Below are 20,778 nucleotides of genomic sequence, written 5' to 3'. Positions count from 1 at the left end.
CCATTTTACAGATGAGGCCTAGAGAGGCTGTGACTCAGTCAAGGTCTCACAGCAGGAAAGGGGCAGAGCAATACCTAGGACCCAGATCTCACAGCTCCCCGCCACATTCTCTTTTCACTGGGTCACAAAGACCGGCTAAGGAACTTCCTTATAAGTGTACAAAAGGAGTCTGAGGATTAGACACAGAATGAAAAAAGAGAAGACTGAATAACTCCAAAATTTGTAGAATAACCTCCCCTTTAAATAGTCTAACTCCAATTCTTTCAGAAGCCAGTCTCCTACTTTACAAACCAATGGAATCCTGACCATTTTTGGAGTTAGTCCTGCACTCTGCAATTGTATTCTGGGGGAGTTCATACTGATGTGATGGCGGGGCTCCTGGAGGCATTCGTAATTGAATTATAAGAGGCATCATGAGTGCGCTGAGCAGTAGTTAGAGGACCCTGATGAGTTGCTGAGGTTTTCTTTTGCTGGATGGAGCCTGAACGAAGCATCTAATAAATCATCTTTGAATAACGGTAATTACATTACACAACAGGCTTAAAACAAATTTAATTTGTGATAAAAAACAGACCTTTTGGTTCCTCACTTGCCTGGCCACTGCAGCCCTGGTACCTAAAGGAATAAAGCATTCTTCAGCAAGCCGTGATATGAATGTCATTTCTCAACCCTCATGCATGCAAAATCAGAAACAAAAAAGTGTCTCCTTGTTTACAGAATCTAAAAAACCTGATTACTTCACACACGCGCACACACACACACACACACACACACACACACACACACTTTATTCCCTGGGTATATTTCACTTCTAAACTGAAATTTTAATTAAAAACCAATCTTCCTCAAGATGGTCAATTGCCCTGAAAACATTAATTCTTTGGAGTACACTCATGCAAGGCACATTTCTTGATATTATCACCTCTGTGGGTTGGATATATGATATGGAAAATAGGTACTGTTACTCAGATTACTTGTTTATCTTTTTCTTTTAAGAAATACCACTCCTGGTAGGATCTGCAGGAGGCTGGATGGCTCCAGCATCCCCCAACAGCTGCTCAGTGATGAGCTGAAATGGAGGAGCCAAAAGTGGGGAAGAAAGAAGAAGAAGCATTTTGAAGATGCAAAGTAGCTAAACCTCAGGCAACACAGTATAACTGTGGACAGTAGTTGGCAGCAGAAATAATAGTAGTAATAGTATTTATTAAGGAATTACTGTGCGCAGAGCATTCTACTAAGCACTGCCAAAGAATACACAGGTGGGAATTAGACATGGTTACTGGCTTTTAAGGGGCTTACATTCTATGAATCAGGGTGAGGGGACTGGAGGCAGCTCCATCAGGAGTGATGGAAATACTAAAACACTTTTCTTCAGTATATATAAATGCACAGAATAAGTCAGGCATTTCCAAAGCTTTATCAATTCCTTGTACAATTTCAGTCATCTCTTTTTCTCAAGCACAGACACCGATGGTAGAGTCCAAATCAGTGTTTAGATGATGGATTTTAAACAAACCTAATGATAATTATGGTGGTATTTCTTAAGCAATTACTATGGGCCCAGCATTATAATAAACACAGCTAATAGTCTGTCCCCCTGGTTCTCACAGTCTAAGTAGGACGGAGAACAGATATTTCATCCCTATTTTACAGATGAGGAAACTGAGGCACAGAGAAATTTAATGATTTGCTGAAGGTCACACAGTAGGCAAGAACAGACCTAGAGTAAAATCCCAAAATCTCCGATTCGCAGGTCCATACTCCTTTCACTAGACCACTAGATGGGTCGGACTGGTGAGTGAAAACTCTAAGTGGAGTGACTGTCATGGACCAGAAAAAGAGTAATAAACTTTGAGAGTGTGGAAGGAAGAGACAATCTTCACATGACCAAAATGTGAAAGCAACTGGAGGTCATACATAATTTTATCAATCACACCACACATTATGATTACAATTTACTAGCATTCCATCATCTATGAACTAACATCCTCTGTTTCTTCTGTCTCCCCTCTCCATTCAAGCAAAACTAGCAACACCCTTGAGCTGGGGGTGGGAGTGGGGGCTTCAGGACACCATTTCTTACCTTCCTTATAACTTTCCAGAACCTTGAACAGAGGCCTCTTCAAGACAGACTGTGGTGAGAGTTATGCCGCTGGTGGTCAGGGCCTGAAAATAGAAGTTAGAAATGAAAGTTGGAAGTTAGAAATTGAAGCAGCACAGCCTAGTGGATAGAGCACTGGCCTGGGAGTCAGGAGGACCTGGGTTCTAATACCAGCTCTGCCACTAGCCTGCTGTGTGATCTTGGGCAACTTGTGTGACTTCTCTGTGATTCAATTACCTCATCTGTAAAATGGGGATTAAGGCTGTGAGCCCCATGTGGGACAGGGACTGTGTGCACCCTGATTAGCTTGTACCTAGCCCAGCACATTGTAAAATGCCTGGTACACAGTAAGCATTTAGCAAATAGCATAAAAAAAAAGGGTCTGGGTTAAAACCTGCAAGTCAAACCCGAGGATGACTAGAATTTTCAGAGTTATTTGAGACAGGGACCTTGGTCCCCTCTATGTACTCGTATCTTCAATTATCCTTACTCTATATTCAGAAAACCCCTTCTCTTCTTCTGAGTTAGATATTTGATTGTAGGATATACTTTGTGGCTTTTAATATACCATAATTTGGTACTTAAAGATTACCATAAGTAATCTATAAATTAACTATATTTCATCTAGATGACACTCCTCTTTGCCATTCAACATCTCTGATTTATAATCCTATTTTTGCTTCCTTATCATTAGAACACATAATTTGGCACTCTGTACCTGGATTTCCCATCATGAGGGTGACTTAGTGAAATTCCCTCATAAACACATTTTAGAAAAGTCCCAACTTTCTGCTTTTCCATCAAGAGCAGTGCTCTTGCCAGAAGGTTTTAATGTCATATAAGAGACTTTCCACTCTCTGAGTTTAATATTTTCCAAATTTCCAATGACTGTCTCTGGAAGTAACCCCTAAAATATGTCTTTTCACATCCCCTCTTTGCCATGTGTATTCCCCTCAGTACAGTTAGCTATTTTTCAACCTTAAAATGATTTTCTAAATTAAAGAGGTGACTCATTTTAATTCACACCAGTTGATCAAGGTAATCTTGTGGTTTATCAAGTATACCTCTTTGCTGGAGGCCGGGGGCAATTTATGATAGGCCATTAGAAAATGACCATTTTCTTGATTTTTAATGACTCCATGTAAGTGAGAAATATAGGCTTGGAAAGGGCTAGTGTGGGCTGGTATGAGTTTGACCTCATCTATAACATTAGACTAGGAGACTTTCAAAAAATAGCGGGATAATGTTCCCAAGGTATCATTTGAATCTTAGTGGACAATTAGCCACAGTTACTGCCGCCTATAGTAAGTTAATTTCTTCATCCTGACGTTGCTTCCTTAAAAATATTTGCCAGATCCATCCCTTCTTCTCCACCTTTAATACCAACATCCCAGATCAAGGCCCCATCATATGCTGACTAGATTACTATAATCGTCATCTGTAATATTTTATATTAATGTCTGTCTCTCCCTCTAGACTCAAGCTCGTTGTGGACAGGAAACATGACTGTTTATTATTGTATTGTACTCTCCCCAGCGATTGGTACAGTGAAGAAGCAGCGTGGCTTAGTGGAAAGAGACCAGGCTTGGGAGTCAGAGGTCGTGGGTTCTAATCCCAGCTCCGCCACTAGTCTGCTGTGTGACCTTGGGCAAGTCACTTAACTTCTCTGTGCCTCAGTGACCTCACCTGTAAAAATGGGGATTAAAAAGTGTGAGCTCCACGTGGGACAATCTGATTACCCTGTATCTCCCCCAGAGCTTAGAAGAGTGCTCAGCACATAGTGAACGCTTAAATACCATAAATAATTACAGTGAACTACAGATAATAAGACTCAATAAATATAATTGAGTGGCTAATGGCTTACTTTGATTAATTCCCCTTGGCTACTTAGCTCAGGTCAATAACTGGTAAAGAAAGTAAATCTATTTCTTCAGCTTCAGCAAATTCCTGAGAACTTTCAATAATTTAGAAAAAAAAATACAAGACCTTACCTCCCTTTTCTATATTTTCCTCCTTCTACCTAGGAGCTAATCGATTGTTTTAAATGCCACCAGAAAACCTGATATGTGTGTGTGTGTGTATACATATACATATATAGAGAGAGAGAGAGAGATGCTAGGATGATTCTAAAATTTTACAGTCTACTGAGCAACCTGAATAAGGTTCCATATTCTACTGCTAACCATTAGGCAAATTTCCCAGCAATGCAGCTCATACAATGAAAGTTTTATACTAGTATTTCATATTCAGTTAAAGCTTCAGCGGGAGCTCCTGCTTCTGCTGAGTGTAGCCTTTGAATTGGCCCCTGTTCAGTAAAAATCACTCTAGGGAGCTCAAGAGGAACCATCACATCAAAACAAAAAAGAAGCTAAATTTTCACTTAAACTCACCTATGTGCCCCTGAGAAGCGGTTTTTCCCCTGTTAAACAGAAATTTCTATGAGTTTGACGGCAATTTCACTGAGAGTCGCCGATATTTCAAAGGTGTCCCACAGTTCAAGCTGACATCTAAAGAAGCTGAGTGTGAAAAAGAGGATGCTTGCTTCCAGCAAAGATCAGGTCTTTCTTGCAGTCACATTCATCTGGCATGGAAATTGTCTAAATAAAATGGATAGTAAAGACACAGAGTTCAAGAATGGTCTGGATTCCAATGTGATTCGGGGTTAACTAAAACCCTTTAAAACATTAAAAAAAAAAAAAATTCCATTTCAAATTCACTGAATGCTCCAGTGATGAGAAATCCATTTTCTCAGTTAAGTAATCTAAAGCTGTATTTAGTTGCATGTTTGTGTAGCTTTAAAAATACGTAGCAATTGTTACTAATAAATACAACATGCAAAAACATTCCTTCCTGGAATAGCAGAAGGCAATAATAGAGAATAATAGAGAAGGGGTAGGTGAGATTTCTGGAAAAGGGGGAAAGGTCAGATTTAAGTAGTTTGTCTTACATAATTTTTACAAGTCAGTTACCTTAGTACCTCATTTGTTAAAAGAAAGAAAGAATGGAAGGAAATTTCATTGCACAGAGCCCCAAGCCCTGTAGCCTTCTGGCACACATCTAGGAAAAGACATGGAAAATGGACAAATCCAAATTATGCATATGATAGTATCCTAACTTTTAGCTAGTATTTAATAGTGGGAGGCTATACAAGACATTCTCATTTAGGAAAACTGCATATATGGTTTGAGTCTGCCAACATAGAGTTTATCCTAATAAAAACTTTGGAAGTTAAGAGCATATAATCTTACACAGCATGCTGGGTTCAGCCTAGAAGTCTTCAAAGTCAAAATAATGTGAAAGATCAATGAGCAAAATGAAAAGACATGCTACAATACAGAATAAATTTAGAATATTAAGTTTTATCCAATATTAATTCTATGAAATACCTTACTGGCTATAGTAACCACCCAAGGGTCTAATACCAAATGTAGGTTGTCCTTTAGCGTTTGTCTTTTAGCCAACAACCCAAAACCATCTCTTGACTTGTTCATGTTAGAAAATATGGAGAAGCATTACAGCACATAAAAATACATAACAACAAAGCCCAGTGATGGAATTTCCCCTTAAAAGTAACCGTGTCATAAATCTAAGTCATTATTCCATTCACTGGTCACATTATTTGGACTTTTTTTGAATTGTATTATGAAAAACTCATTTTAGCTGTATAGGAAAGAGGCACTGTAAGTGACTTCGATAACCCCAATGGGAGATATTGATCCATCCTTTGGATGCCTTCCAATCCAACTAACAAGGCAGAGTGCGGAGAATCAACAACTCTGAGTTCCTGCCAAAATTCTAATTCCTTTCATGATGCAGCCTTGGTCAGTTAGCACTTTTCCATTTGTTCTCACAATACAGGATGCAGGGATTAATCATAAATTAAATTATAATATCGAATGTGAATTTTTAACTGATTTAGATTGGTACAAAAAAATGAACGCTAGCTTAATTCTAAGTCGAAATTGCATTATTTAGACAAGGCTGTGATATAAGATTTAAGATACAAAACAAGAAGCAGCATGGCCAGGATTAGGGGAAAGGTCACAGACCTGAGAGTCAGGAGAACTGAGTTCTAATCTTAGCTTTGTTGTGTGGCCTTGGGTAAGTCATTTAAATACTCTATACTTCCATATCCTCATCTGTAAAAATGGAAATAAGTTTTCTGTCCTTCCTCCCTTTAGTGTCTGAGCCCTATGTGGGACAGAGACTGTCTGATTATATTGCATTTACCCCGGGCTTGGCACATAGAAAGTACTGAACAAATCTCATTGTTATCAATAATTAAATAAATCTAGGTATAATATTCAGCGCCAAATACAATATATTTCTTTCAAAAGCAGCATGGCTCAATGGAAAGAGCCTGGGTTTGGGAGTCAGATGTCATGGGTTCTAATCCCGACTCTGCCACTTGCAAGCTGTGTGACTTTGGGCAAGTCACTTAACTTCTCTCTGACTCAGTTACCTCATCTGTACAGTGGGGATTTAAATTGTGAGCACCATGTGGGACAACCTGATTACCTTGTATTCCCCCAGCCCTTAGAACAGTGCTTTGCAAATAGTAAGTGCTTATCAAATACCACCATTATCATTATGATTATTATTAATAAAAGCAGCATGGCTTAGCGAATGGAGAATGGACTAGGAGTCAGAAGGACATGGGTTCTAAACCCGGCTCCACCAAATGTCTGCTATGTGACCTTGGGCAAGTCACTTCACTTCTCTGGGCCACGTTTGCCTCATCCGTAAAATAGGGAGTAAGAGTGTGGAACCTATGTGAGACAGGGACTGTGTCCAACCTAACGTTTATCTAGCCCAGTGCTTAGAACAGTGCTTGGCACATAGTAAGTACTTAACAGGTACCATAATTATTATTATTATTATTACTTTTAAATGGAAGCCATTTTTACTTTTCTCATTTAAAAAGTGACCATAATGAGATTCACGTCAGAGACGACCCAACCCTACACAGCTCCGATCAGCCTTTTCCCCAGCCCAATAGAAGGAATACACTGCAAAGTATATGTTCGGAAGCCCATAGAACTTTGAAGCAACACTACCAAAAACTCTCACCACAATCCAACTGCCCCATCCTAGGGGATCTGTCCACCTGTTATACCCTAGTAGGACAAGAAAGGATTTAAACAACAGCAGCACATGGCTTCCACAATCAATCAGTGGTAACTATTGAGCCCTTAGCCAATCATTATTACTGAGTGCTTCCTGTGGGCAGAGCACCTTACTAAGTGCTTGGGAGAGTAGAATATAATAGACATATTCCCTGCTCAAAGCAAGCTCAGTCTAGAGGGGGAAACAGATATTAATATAAACGAATAAACTACAGATAACTACATAAGTGCTGTGGGGCTGGGCAGGGTGGATGAATTAAAAGAGCAAGTCAGGGTGACACAGAAGGAAATTATGGCTCAGTTAGGGAAGGCCTCTTGGAGGAGATGTGCCTTCGATAAGATTTTGAGGTGGGGGAGAGTCATTGTTGGTTATGAGGAGGGAGAGCATTCCAGGCCAGGGGCAGGATGTGGGCTAGAGGTTGGTGGCAAGGTAGATGGAACTGAGGTACAGGGAGAAGGTTAACATTAGAGGAGCAAAGTATGTGGGCTGGGTTGGAGTAGGAGAGTAGCGATGTGAGGTAGGAGGGGGCAAGGTGACTGAGTTCTTCAAAAGCCAATGGTGGGGAGTTTCTGTTTGATGCAGAGCTGGATGGGCAACCACTGTTAAGGAGTGGGAAAACATAGCCTGAACTTTTTTGTAGAAAAATGAAGTATGGATGGAGTTGGGAGAGATGGGGGCAGGGAAGTCAGCAAGGAGGCCGATCCAGTAACCTAGTTGGGATAGGATCCGTGATTGGATTAACATCGTAGCAGTTTCGATGGAGAGGAAGGGCAGATTTTAACGATGTTGTGATGCAGGTCGAACACAAGAGTGACAGGATTTAGTGATGAGCTGAATATGTGATTTGAATGAAAGAAAGGAGTCAAGGAAACACCAAGGTCATGAACTTGTGAGACAAGAAGGATAGTGATGCTATCTACAGTGATGGAAAACTCAGGGGGAGGACAAGGTGTGGGTGGGAAGAGACGAAATTCTGTTTTAGACATGTTAAGATTGAGGTGATGGAAGGACTTAGTACGTGCATAGCACTGTACTAAGTTCTGAGCAGAGTACAGTACTGCAAAGTTGTTACACACGTTCCCCAATCACAAGGAGATTACAACATTAGGAAGAATAGGGCTTTCATGATTGTTTCATTGTGACTGTTGTACTTGGATCTGCCGAGAGCTTGAAGCTGCTCCTCTAGGCATAGTTTCCTATTTATTTTATTGTATTTGTCATTCTTTTTCTTTGTTATGTTTCTTTTGCATTTCTATCATTTCCCTTTCCTTTACTTGTCCATCAACTATCTCCCTCTCACTGTTAGATTGTAACAGTGGGTCAGGCCAGGGGAGTTCGTGACTAAATCCTTTTCTCCTTCTTCTACCTTTGCCTGTGTTGAGATCCAGTTATATATTTTTGACTAAATTGATTTATGAAAAATGCATTAGTTTATTTGAATGTCATTATTAAATTTGTGACTAATTTCATTTGATTATGAGAATCTGTTTAGTTCTGACTAGCAAAAAGAAAGTGGAAAATTGTCTGTTATCTCTCCTGTGAATCTTGAACCGTGAAGGGCTAATTGGGGAAAATATATTTGTCAACTTTTCCTTTAATTTTCAGAATTCTACTGAAGGATAATGTTACAGTAATTTGGGCACAGTAGAAAGATTGTGTATGTAGCACCTATTGTAAACTTGCCACCTTGATCACCCACCTCTTTTCCACCCAAGGAAATGGAATTGGGAATTAGTATTGTCTGATTGTAACAATAAAGTAGCAGCATTCATCTCAAGAAGGATGGGTTAGAAGATATCAGGCTGTTGTCTGAGGAGTGTCCTTCCTTTCATAATTCTCCTGATCATTCTGAGAATTAGCTTATTATCGATATTTGACAATCATTGAGGACCCCTTCCTTTCTCCCCAACCTTGATTGCCTGATCACAGCCAGCCTCGACTCTGATAACTTAACTGAGTTCTTCTCGGTTGAGAGAAGAGCTGGGGAATTGAAAGCAGGTAGGGAGGTGGAGCATGCCCTTGCGAAGAGATCATGAGCCTGGGAGTCAGAGGACCTGGGTTCTAGTCACAGCCCTGCCACTTATCTGCTCTATGACCTTGGGCAAAGCACTTAACTTCCCTGTGCCTCAGTTTCCTCCCACTCCCACTTAGATTGCGAGCCTTTTATGGGACAGGAATTATGCCCAGCATTATTAACCTTTTTTTTACCCATTGTTTTATTCCTACCTGATACATAATAAGTGCTTTCAAATGTCACAATCATTACTGAATCCGAAATACTCTCTGCAAGCAGAGCAGGGTAAACTTCTCAAATGAAGAACTGAAACTATCTGGGAACCCGAAAAATTTTTCACAGGAGATTGTCACTGGGTAGTGAGGTATCAGTTGGCTTGAGTGGAATCATGATGATAATAGAATGCTTAATTGGAAATAACCCCATTTCCTAATGTAGAGGAAGCTCTGGGGCTATGCAGAGAGAGATATAGTCACAATCAAAATGAAATAATCAAATCCCTGAGAGCAACACTTAACCACAGTGATTTGCACTCAAAAATCATAAGCAAAATGGCACCCTGTAGGACCCATTTTCATAGATGAAAAAAATGCAATAGTATTCTCAAACTATTATGGCTTTCTTCACAACCTGAACTCACTGGATAATTCTCTCATTAATTCTTTACTTTGTGCTGTGTACACCTGACCAAAACCTATAGTAATTTTAGGTTAGAACATTAGAATGGGAAAATAAAATCACACTTACAAAAGCTTTTTGATTAGTTATTTACATTTTCATTCCTAAAAATTGTGATAATTTGAAAATTAAGATAAAATGAACATATTTATATCAGTATTTTATCATATTGCCTTTTACATTGAAATATTTGGATAATTAAAGTTCCAAAGGATGATTTCTTAAATCTATGTAATGCATTTTCATTTTATGTACATTTTAATTTACAACTTGAATTAGTGGTCTGTAGTATTGTCATTAGAAAAAAAAACAACTGGAAAAAAAATACTCCTAATTATAAACCGTATAAGCGTTGGTGTAAGCGTTTTTGTTAGCCCCGAAGCAGTCCTGATAGTTTTATTGTCTTAATCAACTTAGTCAACTCTCTTTATTGCTCTTTTGAGGTGGTTGTTTTGAACACATGCTGGGGTGCTAGTTCACTGCTGCCAAATTAAAAATGATAATTCTCATGCGTGAAATAACTGTATGGACTAATGACCAAATCTCTGCATAATCAGAGCCAGTGTTGCAGCAGGTGGCCAGACAATTAGACAGCATAACGTAATATATCCCCAAAGTAAGAAAAAAAACACCTATGATCTAGCCAAAGCCAAGACACTGTGAGCACATAAAATGCATACTGACATAATTAATAAACATCACATGTCTATAGTAGAGATTCAATATGTTGACTGTCAATCATCAAAATTAATTATCCTTCTCTGTAAATTGTTACATCATGGAACTAGAGGTTTCTGAAAGGATAAAAAGAGTTTTTTTCATTATTATCAACAAATATTTCTTGTTTGTGCACAAGGTGAAAAACACTGTATCTGGGATATAGGCATACGCATAACAAATTTGACTCTGTCCCTGCCCTGGAGGACTTTACAAACTAAAAATATGGGAATGGGTATGTAATCAACAAAGATACATTCAAATATAATCAATAATTACAAATTTTGAAGGAGCCCCTTGAAGAGAGGGCTGGAAATTGAGTTAGAGGGATTGGCTGTGCAAAGTCATCAAACTTCACAACCCAGGATCTAGCTGGGTCATAAAAGATGTGGTCCAAAATAAATGGACAGAGGTTATTCAATTGTTGAAGCATATTTCTAGATGATGCATTATTATCTTTTCTGGGTTGCTGTTTGTCTCCCTTGGTAACTCTTTCTCTCTCCCTCCCCCCTCTTTTTCACTCCCTCCTCTCTCTCTCTCTCTCTTTCTCTTGGGAAACCAACTCTAGTTCTCAGCCTTTATCCTTGCTTCAATTCCGTTTCTACCCCAAACCCCTTCTCACATACCTATACCCACACAAAACCACATCTTAAAAAAGCTCTGCCTGCCTCTTCCAATTTCTTCTCTTTCAAAAAGTGGTTACTTGGTGTTAGTGTTCCCCAAGGCCTAGCCATGGGACCCCTAAATACTGGGTTGTTTGTGGCAGCCACATGAATGAATGTTGTGCTAACTACCAGCTGATAATGACTTATTTTTATAAAAAAGTAAAGAAGCAGAGTGGCCTAATAGAAAGGACATGTGTCTTTCTAAACCTGGGAACTTGGATTCTAAACCTATTTTCTCCCCCATTTGCCTTCTGGGTGACCTTGGGCTAATCTGTTAACTCTTTTTATTTCTATTTTCAGTTTTTTTATGGCAATGGTTAAAAACTTATTATGAGGAAGGCACTGTGGTAAGCTCTGGGCTAGATAACAAGTCAATTGGGTTGGACACAGTCCATGTCCCACAAGGGGCTCCCAGACTGTAGAGTGTAAGCTCAACCTTAAATTGTAAGCTTGTTGTGGGAAGGAAACGTGGCTGTTATATTGTACTCTTCGAAGCGCTCAGTACAGTGCTCTGCACACAGTAAATGCTCAATAAATATTATTGACTAACTCACAGTGGGAACTCCCATTTTACAGGTGAATTAACTGAGGCACAGAGAAGTTAAGCGACTCATCCAAGGTCATACAGCAGACAAGTGGCAGAGCCAGGATTATAACCCTGATCCGTCTCACTCCCAGACTTCTCCTGACTCCCAATTTTTTTGTCCCTTAGTTTTCATCGTCTGTAAAATGCGGATTAAAAAATAGTTCTCCTTCCCCTTACACTGTGAGCCCCATGAAATTATATTATGTGATGATAATGGTTGTATTTGGTAAGTCCAAGCACTTTACTAAGCATAGGGGTAGATAAAAGATGAGGGTACTTTACACATATATACCTCAGTGCTTGGCACACAGTAAGTACAATGCAAGTACCACAGTTAACATTATCACTCGAGACATCGACTGCCCTTGGGGTACCCAAATGATGCCTGGTCTTTTGCAAAAGAATGGAGTCTACCTGGGGGACACACTCAAAAGCGAGGAGCTCCAGCTCTACCATAGCCTCTAAACCCCTATTTTGAGCACCAAGCTGAGCAGTGTCCCAAGGAAATGGAAGAGGTCCTACACCCTCTTGGTAGAAATTCTACAATGCCTCCAGTTCACTTCTTTGTTACAGCTAGGCTAGGGAAACTGATTACCAATGACTCCCTGAAAAAACAATCTAATGGCCTTGATTCTCCTTGGAGCTTTCACTTTCTTAGTAACAGTCTGCTCCTTCCCTGTCTATTTATTTTAATATCGGTCTCCCCCTTTACTCTGTAAACTCTTTGAGGCCTATATGATGTCTAACAACTCTACTATATTGTACTCCCCCAAGTGCTTAGTTCGGTGCTCTGCATAAAGTGGGCACACACTAAATACCATTAAATGATTAAATGATTTGGATAATTAAAAAAAGCCCATACAATTAGAGCATATATACCTGAAAGCCAAAATTGAGCTCTTATCCCCACCCCAAGGGTTAGTACAGTACTCTTAAAACAGTGTGCTCAATGAATATGCACTGATTGATTTGTGACTGGAAGCTTCACAATTTTCTGAGTATAGGTAAGAATACCCCTTCCTAGAGGTCACTCTGAGATCACAGTACACTGACAGACTATATAAGTCACCAGCACTGAAATACTCTCTCCAGCCTTCAGATTCCTACCAGACCTCCCTCACCTACCTACTCTTAGTGCTTAGTAGAGTGTTCAACATAAAGTAAACTTAAAAATCACTTGCTATTATTATTATTATCATTTTATAATATGTGCCTGATCTATGCCTTAATTATGATGTCCTTAATACTCCACTGAACCTCTTGTAAATTTGAATATATTAGGGTGTAATTCTCCTCTCGGAAACTCTCCTCAGTTAACTAATGATGCACTCCTATCTTACTAATATTGCATTTGTTTGTTAATATGAAAAAAAATTGATGCTTTGCCTCTCCTAGTCTTGAGGTCATCCTTATTTTTTTAACATAGACTTTAACACCTAGTAAAGTACAGTGCTACTGTGACTTTTACAAATTATTTTTAATGACCTGACATTCAAATACATAGGGAGCACCATTTTCTGAAGGAGCTCATGCTTTAAGGAAGAAAATTGAAGAGGAATGTTTGACAACCTTTTCTACCTTCATGACTGACACTTTCCCTTCTTATTCTTTGTGCATTTTGTTGATTACTGCAGAAAACTGAGCTGGTGAACACTCTTTGTTTGCAACTACTGAGTTTCAAGACACTGGCCTTTATCTTTCACCTATGTGGGGGTAACTCAGGTACTTAGCTTGAAACTCAGAGCAGCTTTGTAGATAAATCCAGTATTTTGCTTTTGGCAAGGACAGGGAAATGGGAAGTTGAAAATAAATCATTGCTTTTTTTGTCAGAAAAAGAAACTTTTCAGTTTCCCATTGCATATGAATTATTCTTCACAGGCATCGAGAATAGGCCTGATTTAACTTTCCTCTTCTAAATACACTTTATAAATTCCATAATTCCACTGAAAGTTCAATGAAAACTTTTTTTTAAAAGTTTGCAATTACATTTATTTAATAGCCCTACTCTGAACTCCATGTAAAAGATAAAAAAAAAAAAAACACTGGAGCCAAGCTGTCCCAGTTATTCTCAGCTGGACTAGTGACAGGCTGTACAGCAGAGGTGTTCAACCTCTTATATTTTTACATAAATGTGAACATAGAAGCCCGAGGCAGTGGGTACCCAAGCTCTTTAAACTTCAAAGAATAAGTAAATGATCCTTCCTCCGCTCTTGCCATTCAAAATTAGCCTCTGCTTGAGGAGGAATTAAAATGTAATAACCTCTGAATTGCTAAATTTTTAACCCTTATGCCCAGAAAGGAACACCATCAGAGTATTGAGAAAGAAGGACACTTGAAAAAGAGAGAGATGGAGTTGATAAGTGTGTTCACTGTGTTTGAGTTTAGGGTGGATTGTTTAAAATCAGCATTTACATTGAAAGCATCTGCTTTGATTTTCCTTCACTCCTCCAGCTGTTGTTTTTCCTTCTCTGGTTTACCCTCATTTGAGTTGGAAACCAGTGAGGATTTGCAACAATGAATGGATATTTCTAAACATAAGCAAGCAGAAGAGTAGTGAAATTTAGAAAGATTATTAGTGCAGCAGACTGACACTGGGGGAATTTTTCAAGGATTCATTTGGGACCCAAGGTCCACCATTATGCTAACTATATTTTGGATCCTTTTCCTTGAAGGTACTCAGAAGGTTCATTCAATAGTATTTATTGAGCGCTTACTATGTGCAGAGCACTATACTAAGCGCTTGGAATGAACAAGTCATTGTGATGGGGGAAAGTGAGCAGTTTCCTTACAAGGATGACTAGAAGAATTAAGATGTGTTAGAGGAGAAAGGTATGGAATAAAAATAAATAAGATGGAAGTTTGCAAAGTCAGGAAGACAGTAGATAAGGATTATAAGGAAGTGCTGCCCATCAAATTTCACAACACCAGGGTAAAGGAATGCCCTTTGAAGCTTGACTTATAACAAAGGTACCTTAGTAGTACTTTACCAAGCAATGAATACAGTGATGTGCATGTAGTGTATGTTCAATAAATACCACTGATTGACTGACAGTAGTAGCAGTAATATTTACTGAGCTATACTAAGCTTCCATTTTGTCAGGTACACTCTAGGAGGTGCTTGGAAAGTACAGAATCAAGAAATGACATATTCTCTGCCCACAAGGAGTTTATCCTATGAGGGTTTAAAAACATTAACAAGGAAATACTTCACTCAGGAGGTGGTGAATTTGAGGAATTTGAGTGGTCTATAATGCGTTACTAGAGGGAGAAGTTATATGCTCAACTACAGAGTGGAAAGGCTAGGAATGTTAGATGATCCAACCTCATCTTAAACCAATGATTAATTTCAAGAAAGACATTTGCTAATACAGTTCCTCCATGGATTCTATTATTATTTGAAGAGACTATGGAACTAGAGGAACCATAATATATTCATAACAGAGTCTTATGTCTTTTATAAAAAAAAAACCAAACAAAAAAACACTCCAGTGAGTAGAGAAGAAATTGCTGATTTTGGAGAGTCCGATTGGGATTTCGGGATCACCGCGGCTGATTGGAACCTTACTTGACTGTAAGCTCATTGTGAGCAGGGAATCTATCTACCAACTCTACTGTATTGCATCTCTCAAGTGCTTAGTAAAGTGTTGTGCACACAATAAATGCTCAATAAATACCACTGATTGATCAATTGATTGATCAAGCAAAGAACTGGGAGCCAAACTGTCTTCTCTCCATGCTAACTTGGGCCCCTGCTCCCGACATGTTCTGTACCAACCAGCTGCAGTAATATAAGATTCAACTCGGCTCCTTTGGCATTCCTCCCATCAGACAGCCAACCTCACTACCTCCCACAGAACCGGCACAACTACATCACCAAGGAGACACCATCCCTTCCTGACTTCCTCCACCCTGGAGGGAAAGAGAAAAGCTGTTGAAAGATAAAGCTCCCACAAAATGTTGGGAAGACTGGAATCTGTTGTAGAGGCTGCTGTGTCTGTGGGTATACCTTGGACTCTGAGTCACTAAGATCTTGAAATTTTGCCTCTCTAGCCACAACACCCTACTGATATTTGTTTACATTTTGGGGATTCAGTCCTTGACTTTCATGATGCTTTACTGTTTCAGTGTTTCATTATGCGTTGGTTGCTGGACTCTTCTCTCTGCTTACATTCTTATATTGTGAATCCTTTGAGGGTCAGAGATGTGCCTAAATCCTACTTCTATATCTTATTGTTTAGCACACAATAAGCACTTAAATACTATTACTACTTCAATTCTGGCTACTCAAATGTGGAAGATAATTTTAAATTTTGAGTGTGAGGTTTGCAAGAAGCTAGAACCACTACAGTCCAGCCAGTAAGTAGAGAAGAAATTGCTGATTTTGGAGAGCCTGAGTGGGGTTTCAGGACCTCCGCAGTTGATTGGAACCCAGAAAGTTGGCCTTCTGGGTTGAGAGAGTGAAGAAAAAAACATTCAATAAGGGCCTGGAAATGCATTTGTGTCTATCTCCCTCCATTAGAGTATAAACCCATTGTAAGCAGGGAATGTGTCCTGTGATTTGGTTGTCCTTTTCTAACCTCTTAGTTAGAGGTTAGTTAAGTGCATTGAACTCAGTGAGTGTCCAATTTGTTCTATGACCCTGGGAGAAAGAGCAACCAAGCTGGAAACACACAGATAAAATCAGGGACTCAGAGATCCAGCAATGGCTAAACCCAAAGATGTATTCAGGGACAGAGAAATAAACATATAACCAAAGACCATAACAAGAGGTGAACCTATGGGTCTGATCAGAGAGACAGAGAGAGATGGACAGCATGAATGAGACAGAAATAGAAATCGAGAGAGGAGAGATCCAGAGAGGCACAGAGAAAGAGAGACAGAGAGGTACAGAGACAGAGAATATGAGAGAGACAGAAATCAAGGATGGAGAGAAAGATAGAGACAGAAAAGTACAGAGAGAAAAAGAAAAATGAAAAGAAAGAGGGATACAGAGACAGGGCATGAGAAAGACAGCGAGAAATAGAAACTGAGGGAGAGGAAGATGCAGAGAAAAAAGAAAGAAAATGAGAGACAGAAAAAGAGTTTGAGACACAATTTGAGGGAGAGAGGTAGACAGAGAGGTACAGAGAAATTTGGTTTAACCAAATTTTTGTACAGAGGTACAGAGCAAGAAGGAGATAGAGAGAGAGCAAGAAAGAGAATAAACAGACAAGTAAAGCACATTCTAGGGGATTAGGGAATAGAAGGGAATGATTTTTCCTGAACACTAGAAAAGGTAAGTTTTGATAGCTCTGCTCTTGCTGCCACCTATGAGGAATGCCATGGGGGTGAAAACAAATTATCTTGACATTAGCGAATTCACCTGTAGAAGGCTACTGACCTATGTTCCCTAACAGTTAGCACATATACCCCAAAACAAATGAAAGCTTCTTCCAAAGTGAGCAATCGAGACATTTTTCCCTGGAAGGAACAGGTTCAATATCTCAGTGATTCCCATGAAACTTCAGAAACCTTAACCTTATTCTCTAGACTGTAAGCTCATTTGGGGCAGGGAACATGTCTACTAACTCTGTTATACTGTACTCTATGAAGTGCTTATTACAGCACTGTGCACATGGTAAGCACTTAATAGATATCATTGTTGATGACGGGCTTAATATAGTACTCAATGGGCGGGGGGCGGGCCAATTAAAGAGGAGATGTTTGCTGGATTCCCACCCATGGAGGGTCATTTTGGATATTTCCCTGAGGGTTATTAAGTCCTGCAACTCTGATAAGAGCAAGGCCACGGCTAGAAAAAAAAATGCATTTTAAAATGTCTGGTGAGAAGAACCAGGTAGCATGATTAAGTAATGATTAAAACAACAACATGATTTTCAAGGATGAAACATTGCAAATTGTCATCTGTTAATTTTGATTACTGAAGCTTATTTTTAATTATAATACTTTGTAATAAGGAAGAAAATAAACTTCATCTGTTGATTTTGATTAGTGAAGCTTATTTTTAATTATAATACTCCAGAGTAAGGAAGAAAATACACTTCAATCTGTCTTTTAAACATGCAAGACTATATTCATAATACATTAAATCTCCCTCGAGTCCTCTTACATTGCAGGTATGGTTATAATTGATACAAACGACATCCATTTTTTAGGCAAAATAATAATGTTTGAAGTCCATAATGATAATGATGATAACTGTGGTACTTGTCAAGTGCTTGCTATTTGCCCAGCACTGAGCTAAACAATGGGGCCAATACACAGTCATGTTTAACTGTCCCATTTGCAGCTCACAATCCAAGTAAAGTGTTTGGATACATTACAAATGTGATATAAGCAAACATTAAATATTGAAATATTGATATCCTGTACACATTCTCCACCTTTGGAAAATCAACAAGCAGCATGGCATAGTGGAAAAATCACTGGTCCAGGAGTCAGAGGCCTCAATTCTAATCCCAGCTCTACTACTTGCCTGCTACGTGACCTTGGCAAGTTACTCAATATTTGTGCCTCAGTTTCTGTCAAATGGGGATTAAATCCTTATTCTCCCTCCTTGGACTCTGAATGCCATGTAAAATCCTGGCTGTATTTACTCCAGTGCTTAACAGAGTGCTTGGCGGGTAGTGTTTAACAAAGAAAAAACATTATTCATTGAAATGTATTTTTTTAAAACAAAATGAAATTCTCGCATGGGCAGCACACCTATTAAAATAAGAACAGGATTATGATTGTATCACTGTCATCTATCTCTTTATTATTTTCTGAGATAAAGGCAACATGCTTTTCCTAATACACAGAGGTATCATCTTCAGTTTGCAACAGTGTTATTGATAATTAAAAGCTGATGGTTGGCCCATTTGCTGAGTGAGATTAGACCATTGCTATTTAGCTTCCTATCCCTACTTGGGTAATAGCTTGGATTGCATTTATTGTGAATTTTCAACATACCCAAGACTGTCATCAAAAGAGGAGTTTGAAAACATGTTCTCCATGAGTCTGGGGGAATAAATACTAAAAAAGGGAAGGCTATCTTGGGAGAGAGTGGTAGGGGAGAAAACATCAGCTGAAAAAAGCCAGGGTCAATCAACATGGCCTAGTGGATAGAGCACAGGCCTAGGAGTCAGAGGGACCTGGGTTGCAATACCAGCTCCATCACTAATCTGCTGTGTGATTTAGGGCAAGTCACTCAATTTATCTGTGCCTCAGTTAACCTCATTTGTACAAATATAATAATGTTGGTATTTGTTAAGTGCTTACTATGTGCCGAGCACTGTTGGATTAAGACTGTGAGTCCCGAGTGGGACATTGACTGTGTCCCTCCTAATTATCTTTTATCTACCAGGCACATAGTAAACTATCAACATATACCGTAAAAAGGGAGAAACACTCATAGAATCCTGGCATGGTTTCAGACCTGAGACCTCGTCACGACAGAGGGGGCATGTTTGGCTGGTCTTGGCAGTGGAAGGGAGGGGATGCCCAGTGAAGTTTTAAGGATGGAGTCTGCATGGCAACTGTTGCTGAATTGTACATTCCAAGCACTTAGTACAGTGCTCTGCACACAGTAAGCGCTCAATAAATACGATTGAACGCATGAATGACAAGACTAATGGCTCACTGCGGGCAGGGAATACATCGACCAGCTCTGTTATAGCATACTCTCCCAAGTGCTTAGTACATTGCTCTGCACACAATAAGTACTTAAAACTACTATTTTATTAACGTTACTTGTCAAGCGCTTACTATATAATAGGGGCTGTTCTAAGCACTGGGGTAGATATAAGGTAATCCGGCTGGACACAGTCCATGTCCCACATGGGGCTCACAGTCTTAATTCCCATCTTATAGATGAGGGGAACTGAGGTGCAGAGAAGTGAATAGACTTGCCCAAGGTTACACAGCAGCCAAGTGGCAGAGCCGGAATTAGAACCCAGGTCCTTCTGACGCCCAGGCCCGAGTTCTATCCACCAAGCCACACTACCTCTCGATGGATGATGACGATGATGCTGATAGTGGTGAAGGGTGGAACAGGTTCTCAGCATGGGATCAGGCCTGGAGAGGATTGGAATAGTCACGTTTATTCTGGAGATTGTAACAGAACATTCTGGGTTTAGAAGCAGTTTCACTAGGACATTGTTATGATCTAGACAATAATAATAATAATAATGGTTATGGTACTTGTTAAGCACTGACTATGTACCAAGCACTGTTTTAAGTGCTGAGATAGATACAAAATAATCAGGTTAGACACCATCCTGGTCCCACATGGGGGTCACAATCTTAATCCCCATTTTGCAGATGAAGAAACTGAGGCTCAGAGATGTGAAGTGACTTGTCCACAGCAGATGTGTGGTGGAGCCGGAATCTGAACTCCTGAAGAACTTAGAACTTGTTTTGTTTTGCTTTCTATCTCCCCCTTTTAGACTGTGAGCCCGTCGTTGGGCAGGGATTGTTTCTATCTGTTATCAAATTGTACATTTCAAGCATTTTGTACAGTGCTCTGCACACAGTAAGGACTCAATAAACAGCATTGAATGAAAGAATGAATGAACTCCCAGGCCTGTGCTCTATCCATTCAGAGAAGCACCATGGCTTAGTGGAAAGAGCATGACTTTGGGAGTTGGGGGTTGTGGGTGCTAATCCTTGCTCTGCCATTTATCAGCTGTGTGCCTTTGGGAAAATCACTTCACTTCTCTGTGCCTCAGTTCCCTCAACTGTAAAATGGGGATTAAGTCTGTGAGCCCCACGTGGGACAACCTGATTACCTTGTATCTACCCCAGCGCTTAGCATATAGTACGTGCTTAACAAATACTATCATCATTATTATTATGATTATGATTATTAAGCCACACTGCTTGTAAATGTGTTGTGGCCAGGTAATGTCTC

General features: G+C 39.5%; 1 long non-coding RNA gene across 2 annotated transcripts in view; it reads right to left on the bottom strand.

Annotated features, from left to right (window-relative positions):
* Positions 1-532: 532 nt before the first annotated feature.
* Positions 533-20,778, bottom strand: part of LOC103171170 — a 387,560-nt gene continuing 367,314 nt past the window's right edge. For both annotated transcript variants that reach the window (XR_003766031.2, XR_003766030.2), the window contains exons 2-4: positions 4,492-4,698; positions 2,084-2,166; positions 533-615 (exon numbers count right to left, since the gene is read on the bottom strand). This is a non-coding gene — a long non-coding RNA (uncharacterized LOC103171170). The remainder of the gene's footprint in view (positions 616-2,083; positions 2,167-4,491; positions 4,699-20,778) is intronic.

The sequence above is a fragment of the Ornithorhynchus anatinus genome, chromosome 18 (genome assembly GCF_004115215.2).
Source record: "Ornithorhynchus anatinus isolate Pmale09 chromosome 18, mOrnAna1.pri.v4, whole genome shotgun sequence".
NCBI lineage: Eukaryota > Metazoa > Chordata > Mammalia > Monotremata > Ornithorhynchidae > Ornithorhynchus > Ornithorhynchus anatinus.
Note: the sequence above shows the minus strand (reverse complement) of the source record. Positions and strands in the feature narration are given on the sequence as shown.